General features: G+C 48.7%; 1 long non-coding RNA gene across 1 annotated transcript in view; it reads right to left on the bottom strand.

Annotated features, from left to right (window-relative positions):
* The window catches only part of LOC135372641 (uncharacterized), a 40,013-nt gene extending 34,415 nt beyond the window's left edge, over positions 1 to 5,598 (bottom strand). The window contains exons 1-2 of the long non-coding RNA XR_010416047.1: positions 5,367 to 5,598; positions 4,585 to 4,738 (exon numbers count right to left, since the gene is read on the bottom strand). This is a non-coding gene — a long non-coding RNA (uncharacterized LOC135372641). The remainder of the gene's footprint in view (positions 1 to 4,584; positions 4,739 to 5,366) is intronic.
* Between the last annotated feature and the right edge of the window lie 7,674 nt (positions 5,599 to 13,272).

The raw sequence follows: 13,272 nt of genomic DNA, 5'->3' as shown, positions 1-13,272 counted from the left end.
AACATCATTCGCGGATTACCATTTGTCTACGTGTACATGGATGACCTCCTCGTCGCAAGCCGCTCCCCAACAGAACACGAACAACATCTTCGGACGCTCTTTACCCGCTTGCAACAGAGCGGCATCATTATCAACGCCGCTAAGAGCGAATTCGGTGCCGCAGAACTCGACTTCCTTGGCCACCATGTCAACAGCCAGGACATCATGCCTTTACCATCCCGAGTCGCTGCCATTCAAGGGTCCCCGCAGCCCGCTTCCGTGACCAAACTACGACAATTCTTGGGGCTGGTGAGTTTTTATAGACGCTTTGTGCCATCATGTGCAGCCAAACTGAGCCCCATCCAAGCTCTGCTCGCCACCAAGCGCTCGAAACACTCTGTGCTGGTTTGGACCCCTGAAGTGGCAGCTGCCTTCCAGGCAATCAAACAGGAAATCGCTTCGTCGTCCCTTCTATTCCATCCTCAACACGACGCCCCAACGTCCATCATGGTCGATGCATCCAGCACAGCTGTCGGCGCCGTCCTCCAACAACGTATCTCTGGTGCTTGGCGCCCTCTAGCATTCTTTTCACGCAAGATGAAGCCCCAGGAGACTCGCTACAGTGCCTTCGGTCGCGAGCTCCTGGCCATATATCTCACCGTCAAGCACTTTTGCCATTTCTTGGAGGGCCGACAATTCAGTGTATTCACCGATCATAAGCCCCTCGTCTAGGCATTTTCTTCATGCAGCACAAGCTACACCCCTCGTGAGACCCGCCACCTCGCCTTCATCTCGGAGTTCACCACAGCCGTTCAGCACATCAGGGGTACAGATAATGTGGTGACGGACGCTCTCAGTCGCGTCAATTTCATTGGGGCAACCTGTCAGTCTTCACTCCTCGACGAACTGGCCCAGGCCCAATCATCCGATCAAGAGCTCGCATCTTTCAGAAGTGACCCGCCGTCTTCCTTAACCATAGAGGATGTCGACCTGCCAGGCGCTACACATCCGGTCGCGTGCGATACGTCACAAGGTCGACCCCGCCCATTTGTTCCGGCGGCACTTCGACGAGAAGTCTTCTCGAGCTATCATTCATTATCCCATCCTGGCATACGCGCAACTCAAGAACTCATTTCTCGGTGCTACGTCTGGCCCTTCATGAACAAGGACATCAAGCGCTCGGTTCAAGCCTGCATTCCGTGTCAGCGGACCAAGGTTCACAGGCACACCCGCCTTCATCCTCTCAGTTCCCCGCGCCAGACAGCCGCTTCGCTCATAGCCACATAGACTTGGTGGGACCACTCCCAATATCATCCGGCTATCGTTACATCTTCACCATCATTGACCGCTGCACCCGTTGGCCTGAGGCTGTACCGGTACCCGACGCCACTGCATCCACAGTTGCAGCCACCCTCTTGAATACCTGGGTGTCGCGCTTCGGTGTACCCTCTATCATCACGTCAGACCGAGGTCCCCAGTTCGAGTCCGCCCTCTTCTCTAGACTCGTCAACACACTGGGCTGCAAGCGGGTTCGAACGACTGCCTACCACCCGGCGTCAAACGGCCTCGTTGAGCGCTTCCACCGACAGCTCAAAGTTGCCCTCCGGGCTGCTCCTGAAAAACCCTGGCCAGAGGTCATACCGCTCGCGCTCCTGGGGATGCGTTCCACCTACAAAGTTGACATGGGCTGCGCCGTCGCCGAGATGGTATACGGCACGTCCCTACGCCTCCCAGGAGATCTCATTTGCCATAAAGCTTTCACTCGTCCCTTTCCGGATCGAAAATTCCAGGCCTCTCAAAAGGAAGTACCGTAGAATTCTCGTCGGGCTGATCCTGGTGATCTCCGGCATTTGAACCGGTGGCCATTCTCAGACTCGGCAGAAGAAGAATCGCTCGTCACCAATTTGTAGTAGTCTACCTAGACTCGCAGAGAGCTAGGGCCACAGAGAGCATAACCGTTTATTTCTCGTCCCACGTACGTCTTCATCAGCTTCATCATCTTGCTCGTGCTCAGTCCAATACATTATCTACAGAAGATAACCGCCTTCTGGCACGAGTATTCCTTGACGTGTGTCTTTCGGAGGCCGGAATTGGTGGCACCCTGGGCCAGTTCGCTGTTCAGTAAACCTTTAGTTGAAAGTCAACGCCTGTGCAGTGTGTCTCTCGTCGTCTTCGCCGTGTTTGCGCGTTTTTCTCACTCAATGATCAATCCCAACTAACCCAACAGCCCTCGCTTCTAGGTCTATGGTAACCTGTAACCTGGCCTAGTAGCGGCTAGATAGGCGTCATCAATGAATTGGAAGAGACTAATGATGCCCTAGCCTGCATTCTGTAGACACATAGTGATACCTTGGTAGTAGACCAAGTGGTCCTCACGGCTCCGTACAAGCTCCTGAGGTTGTGTAAGGCCACAGCACCGGAGAGACAAGTGTAGCAAAAAGTGTGCAAAGAAGCACAGTGATCCATTTGTTCAGTGCACTAACAATGTTGTATAGCGTTCCCCCTTTCGTGTGGCAAAAGTTACGTTGGCCAGACGGGAGATGATTGAACGATAGGCTCATGCAACATAACAACAACGTTAGAAACGGGAAGGAAGGATGGCTCGCTCTTCACTGTAAGTGATGCGGCTGCAAACCAACACTTCGACAAAGCAAGATGCTAGCAGGATCTATGTACAAGACCACCCGTGAGATTATCGAGGCAGGAAGATTAGACAAACTCGGCAAGTTGTGTATCAGTACCCCATCAGTGACGCTCTGTCTCATATAGAACTAGGTTTTGTTAGATTTTCTTAGATTTCTCGCCTCTTCCCCGTAAATGTATGTAAGGCGGTGCTTTCTTTAATAAACCTTGTTGGAAGCATTGTTCGTTTCATTCTTTGTCCTTGTCCTTTTAGCGCTTTTAACCTGTTTTTATTTTTCGCACAAATCCATGAAAATTCTAGGCCCGCGGCAGAAGCTTTCATTCTGTGCACACATAATGCGGTACTGACATTATATGTTACGTTGCCTTATCAGTTCTGCACCATTCTACATCCATTCCAACCATTCCGACAAGCTGCCTAACCATTCCGGATGTAAAGTAGAACGTCAGGATCGCATACATGGTGGTTCAATTAGATGTAACAACAGTCGTCGTTGTTGGGAAGCGCAATGCACAGCAATACGACAAATTATGCTCTCCAAACTATCTTGCCTTAACTCCCCCACCGTCCCTGATAACCTGGGTCGAATATTTCTAACCTTAACTAACCTTCTAACCTTAAACCTTACCTTAAACCTTAAACCTAAACCTAAACCTTAAACCTTAACCTGTCTAACCTTAAACAAGCAACAACAATAAACAGCACATTAGTGAGTGAGTTCGTACGTTCGGTTCGTTCTGCCCCGTTACCTCTGGGATACCCCAGGACTCAGTGCTTGGGCCCCTGCTCTTTATCGTTTAATGATCTTTCATCATGCGTTCACTCCAAAATTCGCCTTTTCGCCGATGGCTGTGTTGTTAATCGCACAATTATATCTTCGTCCTACCAGTCCTCGTTACAGTGCAACTTTGACTCTATAGGCGAATGGTGTGGTACCTGTTTAACGGAGCTTAATCTCATTGAATGTGTTTCTCGCGATCCCTTTCTCCTGTCTTAGCAACGTATTCTACATCTGGTTATACCACCATCCATTCTACATGATATCAATGCTTCGTTCTATATCTAACATTCAAATTATCTTGTAAGGATCAAGGATCTATCATTTGCAGGCCTGCTAATAGCTCACTCGCATTTCTTCGCCGCAACTTGGTTTAGCCCCTAGTAATGTCAAACTTGTTTCATACTTGCCTACACTACCGCCATTCGACCAAAACTAAAATACCCATCATCGGTATATGAGACCCTCATCAGACGTACTTCACATGCCTCATCGAATCAGTACAAAACATGTGTGTCCTTTTCATCCTGTCAGATTATTCGATTCCTTCAACTGTCACCCTCACGAAACACAACTTAGGTATTTCCAAGTTGTGTGACAATTTTTTTAAGATTGTGCCTCTATCAGCTTTCCCCGCACGTAGTTCTATCTCCGCGCATAGACCATACCTTCAAGGTATCTGTAGCTCAAACCGAAAGGCATTCTTTCCGTTAGCCGAAGTTGAGTGGAACGCCCTTCTCTACTCCTTTGTTGATATTTAATACTGATCCTCTCACTTTCTGCAGGCATTTTCACATTCACATACTCTGTCAATACGCAACTTCCTTAACCCTTATGTAACTTTGTATTGTATTTTGTACGAACACCAGCTCCCGTGGCGTAGTGGTTTGGATGATCGCTTTCCACGCCGAGACTGGGAGGTGACAAAGGTTCGAATCCTATCACCGGCTCTGCTGTCTGAGATTTTCCCTCGGTTTTCCGAACACTTTCTAGACGAATGGCGGCATCTCATGTTATATTGTTTACTCAGTGTGAATTGTAGTGTATTGATTTGTACACATCCATGTAACGACGACTATGGGCATTTGGGTTTACGAATAATAAATAAGTATCGTTCACGAAAAGTGACCAGATACTTCAATTCGTAAGATAGCGCCACAGAAAGAATTTGTAGACCACTTACCCGAAGTTCTATGCGTACAGCTCGATGAGATGAGTGCAGCACAACACCAGATATCGTCTCATGTCTTAAGTGCACTTGTAGAGCCGCATGTAATGCTACAGATGCCAAGGTATCTTCTGCGGGTTGTAATCTTTAGGCTTATCTTGCCAGAGTTCTAAAAATGCCACACAGAAAACATTCAACGTCAGTACTCCCGAATGAACGTGAAAGTGAGTCTAAAATAAAGAAAACAAATATGTAACCCTGATGCCCTTCTCTTAGCAATTCCTTAGCGGTTCGCTGGTTCTCGCACTTTATGTTGTGGATACCCCAGAAAACGCGAGGTTGCCCATGGATGAACGTAGCAGTACCGCTTTTGTGCTGCATGTTTTTCTTGTGTGTGTCCATCAAAAGTGAGCTGAACGCCGTTAATAACCCATTAGAACCGCATATGTACTACTCATCAAAGTAGAAAAGATTCTAAGAACTGCTGTCAAACGTCCCCGCTACGTGCCATTGAGCATCGCTATACGCTTCTGGAACTCACTTATAGCGGCAATATTTTGGATTGATTTCGAAGATTTACAGAATCTCTGGCCATCCTACCCGAGCTTACGACACAGTAAACAGCTCAACACTTCAATTACACTAACCACGAGGCTTGTCCGGACAAGAAATATTCGCTAACTACTACATCGAGAATTTCTTCAGACATGTGGGTGTATGACCAAATTAATAATCGATAAATTTGCTGTAGCCTTATCACCTAACACAAAAGCGTGTATTATAATATCGACACCTACCTCCTTCTTTCATTAAGGTGGCCACTCTACTTATACGCGACGAGCGCTTGCCACGGTATCGGCTACGCTACTCATCCGTGCCTTGCAGATGAATCGCTTCGTGCAAAGCTTGCTGATACAGTTGATATAATCCGACGTGCTATGGAGTCCACATGTATCACAACTTGGAATTTATTACACAAAATGCGCCCGACTGTAACAAACCGTGTTCACTCGAACGGAGCTCGACCACCATTCCTCTCGCGCACAGATCGTTTTCTTCACTGCCCATGACCATGGGTCTGGACCCTAACCTTCTTTAGTAACCACAACTGCAAATCATGTAGGGACAACATACGACGTCCCATTAACGGAAAAAGAAAACACGAGGTACATCTTTTTCTTCCATAGGTACTGGGGCTAGGTGACAAAGGTTCGAATCTTATCACCGGCTCTGCTGTCTGAGATTTTCCCTGGGTTTTCCGAACACTTTCTAGACGAATCGACGGGTTTTCGCAATCCTGTAACGCTTGCTAAAGGCTCGTGCTCCCTGCTTGACGGCCATTGCGCGTGACGGAATGAGCGCGCAACTTTTGAAAAATAGCTATAACGATCGCTATGTGCAGATCAAGATTGAGCCCCAGGACATGTCAGTGGCTCACGGCCACCCTTTCATAGAGGAAGAAGGGGAAGAAGTAGGAAAAGGCCGTGGACACTTAGCATGATTTCCTCCCTTGAGAGTTCTACAAGCCCTTTGCTCGCCACCTTAGTTGCTTTTGCAACTAGCCACATCTCCCATCTCCTTGTCACCTGGATTCCTGGTCACCGCGGTCTCCCGCTCAACGAAGCCGCTGACACCCTGGCTAATATGGCACTCTCTGGGCCAATCCTGGATGTCCTTTCTTCCATAGCTGACATAGTCCGGGCGCACTACAGACACTTCCTTTCACTCGCGCGGCGTCGCCCTTCACGCCCTGGCTATGAACACCTCTTATTCCGTTGGAATCCTTAGCATTGTGATTGCCGTGAGTTCGAAACTTCTGTAACGCGTGCTCGGTGCCTCTCCCTCGCATTAAACTTCACCACCGTGCTACCCTTGAATCGGCACCTGCGTGCCCGCACTGCGGTCAAGCCGAGACTGTCCATCACTTCTTTCTCGATTGCCCCTCCTACGTCACCATTCGTCGTCGCCTTCTCGTCCCCCCCTCTTCTCTCAATCGGTGCTCAGCTCTCCCTGACATTTCTGTTATCTCTTGGAGCCTCGCATAATGGCTTTCGGGACCGCGCTGTTCTCCATAGTATCATGTCATTCATCTTCAGCTCTAACCGATTCTAACTCTCTTTTAACATCCTGTTGACCGCACCTGGGTAGTCCTGGCCAATCTCCCTAGCGGATAAGCGCCATCCCGCTTGAGGAGCAACAACAACAATAACTTAGCATGCCCCTGAGCTGGTGTAAGGAGAACAAAGTTGTAACATAATTGTAATTACAGCAAAGGACTATAGGTATATTAGAAGTGGCAATTGGGTTGGTTCATGCTGTCCTACTATGATTTAAACGATTCTGTACTTATTGCTCCAACTCAGCTATTCACAACACGTTGAAGACATGCACAGCACAGCCAGATTAGAGGCATTGTGTCATTCGTGACAAATAGAGGCATGATTGCAATGCGGATACAGGTGTATATAATAAATGACCTGATTACACAGGGATGTGTATTTCCATTCTTAAGATTTACCTGTGGAGGATATGAGGCTACACAACAAGGATGCACAGATCACACCAGTGTAAAGCTGCAGTGTCATTGACATCTGTGTCATCAGTGTCATGGCAGCTGTTAGCAATGCATAGCATGCAAGATTCGTCAGGAATTCTTGGAAAAAAATGAGCATGCTTCTGTAGTCAGACCACGTAGTATGTCATACATCTGCAGCCACATCATAATTGTGCCTGTGATTTAGCACATACGATACAAATGTCAGTCTGCCGCATTGTGTCAGTCTTCACCATAGTTGCGTTTCAGACAGAAGTACTTGTACACTGCAATACAGGGTAGAAGAGCATAGACGGGCAGAAATCCTGCGAAGGCAGGTAAGTACGAGGAGAGTTGCCTCAGGACGTGAGCCGCCGATATTTCGAACAGTGACCGGTCTTCCTCTGGGCACCGCCCGGTGCCCAGAAGAAGAACAGTCTCTGTTCGAAACGACGGCGGCTCTCGTCCTGAGGTAACTCGCAAGGTAGAAAAACAGACGATCGCTAACAATAGGCGTCTGTGATCTACATATATGTCACGGTACTGGTAATTCTGTTACTTGATTCTCTTTGCGCAAGCTCAGGTATACCCTACATGCTCGTCCATCACAGTTCCTGCTTTTCGTAATCCCCTATATGTTACCGAAGTGGAACAATAGCCTTTCTTGCCTCGAGCCACACTCACCACCCAAATGTACAGCAGTGATTTCCACGGCTCAGTGTTGGCATTTCCTGTACCAGTAAGAATGCAATCTACTAAATCCGCTCTTCATTCTAAACTGCCCAATTGAATTCTGCTCTGTTGCGATATGACATGTCATATGCATCAGAGCCGTGTCTCATGAACAGTAATGCAAGGATTTATTCTTTCCTTAGCATGTGCCCTTCATAACTAATACAGCAGAGTATCCTACACTCTCGCGAAAAAAAAAAAACGGATAGTAAGCGTTAAAAACGAGGTCTTTTCTTCTACTCTTGCTCTATGCGGCATGAACTCTCGCTTACTGCGTTTAGTAAAGATAAAAAATCTAGTCTTTTTTTACTCTTATATTAGGAACAGGCCTGGCCTCGTGGTCTTGTATTTTTGTAGTCTCAATTGAGACACAATAAACATATCAGTATAAGAATTTGCAGTTTATTGTAGTGAAGCTCTTACACCAACAATTCCAAATAACTATCATATGGTTGTACCAGTCTGTATGAGTAAAATGAAGGAACCTCGTACTTTTCCGGCGTTTTTTGTTTTAACATAACTGCAGATATTGCACTCTAACAGATCACTAGATGGTGGCAGAGATCATTCCAGCCTGTGGCTCGATGGTATTTATTTATTTATTACTGAATGCCCAACAGCTCCTGTATGTACTAATCCCAGGTCCCACTACAGATTCATTGCCTATCGGGAAAATAAAACTGCAGATAGAGAACATTATTCATGAAGCAATAACAACTTACAAGTCACTCGCACAGGTAGGCTGCGCCAGCTGTATATGCATGACAGAGCAGTCTTTTGAACTTTCTCGAACGACGTGTTGCATACAGTAGACATTTCAGGAGCACGACCTAATGCAGCTGAGGGTGCGTGCGAGGTATTTTGCAGTGGAGCATGGCTACGAGGAGCGTCGTCTGTTCCTGAGGATGCTTATAATAGAAGTTGCTTGTTAAAAGTAAACAATGATGTGCTGGGGGTATTGTCAAATAGCTACACATGCCTGTGCAACAGTATATACCGCAGGACTGACACTGTTTCAAGTGTTTAAATGAGAAAGCTCATCTCAAAATACGGTAGCGTGGTAAGAAATCATGAAATAGTCATATGAAATAGTCACCAACGTAACATGGATTGCAAAATCACTTACAGCACAGGAAACTCCCTCGTTTTTCAACATGACATTTAACTGAATATTGTTAAAAGCGTAAATCATTTTAGCTCTCTAAGAAATAGCATTCCACACGTGTTTTCCACCACTACTGCCACTATATAAAAAATCGTTGCCCGTCTTCGCAAGTCAGTCGAATCACATTTGCTTCCTGTCAACACATCGTGCCGTGCGAGATCTGCAATTATCGTTTCAACCGCTATTACAAGAAGTAATTAGGGAATCGTTTACACAGATGCTCCAACGTCAGGAAAGGCACATCGACAAAAACGAAAGAGAAACGAGTCTCACCCATAACGACATGATCTGCTTGTAGATGGCCACGCATGAGGCACCAGCTCGGTGGGCAATGGCCGTGCCCATTTGCAGCGTGGAGATAGCCGGAACAATCACAACTGTTTCGGCAACGACTGCGTGCTTTGCCCGCTAAATCTTGCTAAGTTCGATGCCGTTTCTTCGTGTCATTACGTTTGACACACCGTAAGTCCGTGAAACTTAATGCTCATGACACCGAACCGAAAACGTGACGACTGTTCGACATTGCTGTTGGACTATGCATGATGCAAGCCATGAGACGCCAGAAGACACGAGAGTGTTGGTCATTCAAGCGAAAGACAAAAGACACTTGGCAGTTTCTACACGGCACTCCATACGGCGTGCACGCATTCTCAGAAGCGTTCTAACAGGGACCGTATAAGAAATGAAGAATAATATGCATCAAGATAGGCGCAAAGGATTGATATTGGAACGCAAAGACTCAGTTTATCCGTCAAGGCGATATCTTATGCGTCAGGATATATGAGCAAGCCATGCTTCTCGTGCCATTTACGCATAAACCTCCGCCCATTACCCTTGCAGCAGGCGCGTTTGCTGGGACTTGGAATAAAACACAGCTTGATTGATACAGCGTCAGACATTTTGTCTTAAATTTACGCGTAGTAAGGGTAAGATTGGATGTATACGTAAATGAGAGTGTAAGCATCTTATGCTGCTTCTCTGACAAAGGTCGTCCTTGTGGAACTTGCGCCGTGACGAAGTCTGTCATGGAGTAGGTTGATGGGGGCACAGTCGATGTCTCGCAAGACCTGTTGAAATATACTCGGGCAATCCAAGAGCTGTATCGCAGAGCCGAACCGCTCGCGACAGAAAGCGAGAAAGTGGCCCGCCGCTATTCGCCAATGCCACCCTCGTTTTAAGCCTTATTTGCGGGGGTGAAGCTTTTCTTCGTTCGATTACCTTGCTAAGGAAGCCCGCGTCATCCAAGCAGATTTGTTGGCGGAATTACAGTATCGCCCACCGCCTAGGCCGGAACAAACATGGAGCCTAGCTGCGCATGGAACGGTCCGAGACAGTCACTAGACGCCGAACTAAACGCCCGCGGGATGGTTGAGACGCACGGTGGTTTGTCCGCCGGACAAGTATACCGTTCTTTGGATCCCTTTGCATACGAGCAAAGGACCCGAGCAGGTCGGCACGAGCACAGCCGCTCGAGCGCGAAGTGCGTGATGCACGTCATGCACCGCGGCAGTACAGGCGCGACTCTCGGGCAGGTAATAACACTGGAACACAACCCCGTTGTTACGGCTGCAGGGAACGCGGTCATTTTGGTCGTAACTGCCCGCAGCAGGCCACTACCACCCTCAGACAACACCCGCAGGGAAACCCGGGACTCTGCCGGCGGTAATTGGGAATGACTCAGTTCTGTCGCCGGCTGCTGAAAACGTCGATAAGAATCAAGCGAATTCTGTCCTCGATTGCGTGCTCACTCGGGCCGCGCTGGGGGCCGCTTTGGGCCGACCGTTGACGGCCGGCAGTCTTTCTTTCCTCTTTCAAGAGGAGGGGTTCTGGATGACCTGAGAGAGCTGGTTCGCTTGGCGAACACACAATGGGCCCGGTCGGGCTGTACGTCTCATGTCCCCTTACGCTTGGGTCTTGGTGTACTCGGGTCGAGGCCTCAGCCAGCTCGTTCCCATGAGGGGGTGGGGTGGGGGCTCCGGCTGTGATATGGCCAGGTTGTTGGCGCTACTGCGGCACACTTTGTTTGCTGTGCAGGGAACCGGAACGGATCTGTGTCCCGGCCCCTGGGGGGGGGGGGGGGTTCAGCGCCAGTTACATGGACCTTGGTCTGGGTTCCAGTTTAGCGGTCGACCCGAGACACAATGGAAACATTGGTTCCCTGCCACCTTGGTCGTGGGGTCTGAAGTAGGAAACCCGTTGGAAAACCAGGTTGTCGGACACACCTTCGAGTGGGGGGCATTGTGGTCCCCTTGGTTGCCTCATGTTTGTGTTGGAGGTATACGCTACCTTTGCATAAGTTGCCTGATCTCTTGGCCTGGGTTGTCACTGATGGTATTGGTGGGGGCTTTGAGCCGGAGCATTCCCGGGGGTTGAGAGGTGCCTACTAGGTTACCAATTTTTTTTTTTCTGCTCTTGGGCCTTCATTTTCAGCATTCTTTTAGTTGTGGTGGTGGTCCTATGACGTGTTTTTTTGCCCTTGTGATTGGGCGTGGTGAGGCTGTGGTCACCGGTGTGGCTTGACACCTTTATGTGCGTGTTTTTTTCTGCGGGGTGTGTGGAGCATGGGGTAGTACCCGTCTGGCCTGATCCTAAAGTTTTTACAGATGATTATTGGCAACTCCCTCGCCTTGGCTCAGTGTTAGAAATCCTGTTTGGTAGGGTACAGGCGAGCCCTTCGCCGGGGGCACCCCCAAAGTCTCTCACAGAGGAGGATTGGCGACTCCCTCACCCGGTGGTGTCCCATAGCTACTGCTCCCCCTGCGAGGATCTGTTTTGATTTTTTTCTTATCCCCCGTTTTTTTTTTTTTTTTTTGGTATATCCGGTCTGTTTCGTCAATTATTGATATCCCTGTTCGGGGTGCGGGGATGGATCTCCTGGGTGGCCTGAAAAGCACTACGAACTGGGTACAGCTGTGCGATGCACGGGTGCGGCTCAGGGCTGTCATGGGGATCGGCCTACCTACACACCCTCTGGGGTTGGGGTTCTTTTTCCCTGACTTGGGGTCAGTACCTTGTAGCAGGAGTGGTTGAGTAGGTGAAGGATGCAGTAGTATTCACGGCACTGGGTGGCGTGATGGGGTACTACATTGGTTCACGGTGCTAGGCTGTTGTTCTGGGTGAGGATAATGACTTGGATAGTGGCTGGCTCGAGCGGGGTTTGAGGTCCCTCTTGGTTGGGTTTGCTGCTGGCATGGAAATCATGTAGAGTGCGTGGCCTCGGGTGTCCCATTGGGCTGCTAAGTTGCGTGAGGTTAGAGGGGGCCTCTCGCTTGGCTGAGTTTGGGGTATTGGGGAACCCTGCGGGGCGGGTGGCATGCTGGCCCGACGGGTGGTTATACGTAAGCTCCAGCTCGGAGGGCGGTCATATCACTGGCCTCGCTGGGGTGGGGAGCTCGTGTTGGGGTAACGAGTTTAGTCTGTGTGTTGTGGTTGGCGTCGGGTCATGGGGATCTTTGATTAGGTGGTTCGGTGGGCAGTTGAACGTGATGGACCGTACGTCGCCGTTGTTTGTCATGGTGGTGCAGCGCCTACTCTGGGTTTGGAGTTGTAGCTGCCATGGGGGCTGGTGACCGCTGCCCAGTCTGGTTTATTGTTTTCTTTTCTTGTTTGTTTTCTTACTGTTTTTCTGTGGATGGGGTTTCCGCTTTCTCTTTTTTTCCCTATTCGTATATTACTCCGAACTATTTGCTTAGCCTGTGCTTGGACTTGTGGTGTGGGGGGTTTGGTGACGTGGTGTGCAGGGTTTCGTGGGGTACTTCGGTAAGGTTTGTAAGTGTTTTTGGTGATGCATTTCAGGTGTCTTGCATGGGTTCCTATAGGCCTGTCATGTTTGGGATTGAACTCGTTCATTTTAGGGGTTTTCTTTTTTTTCGTCTTCCTCTCACTATCTTAACCTAATTTTTCAGTTATTTGTTCATTTTTATTATTTTTACCCCGTTGGGCTTTAGGGGGTGGTGTACGGGTGGGAGTTTCCACGTTTTTTTTTCGTTTTTTTTTTAAAGCGGGTAAACCAGGGTGACTTTCTTGTTGCAATGTGTGTTTGTGGTGTTCGTTTGGTTTTGTATTATTTTCCTGTATATTGGTTGTCATCGGGTGGCTGGTGGTTATCATCCTTTCATGAAGCTCGTGCAGGTGTATGGAGTATGCAGAGGGGAAGTCATCTTGCCTCGGGGGTGCTTCCCTGGTCTCTGTAGATGAAAAGACATGGGATCCCTGGAGGAGTCCGTCTTGGAAGAAGTTTGAGCTGGTACTCGCCGGGACGTGTGCCCAGTTT

The sequence above is a fragment of the Ornithodoros turicata genome, unplaced genomic scaffold (genome assembly GCF_037126465.1).
Source record: "Ornithodoros turicata isolate Travis unplaced genomic scaffold, ASM3712646v1 Chromosome16, whole genome shotgun sequence".
Classification (NCBI taxonomy): Eukaryota; Metazoa; Arthropoda; class Arachnida; order Ixodida; family Argasidae; genus Ornithodoros; species Ornithodoros turicata.
Note: the sequence above shows the minus strand (reverse complement) of the source record. Positions and strands in the feature narration are given on the sequence as shown.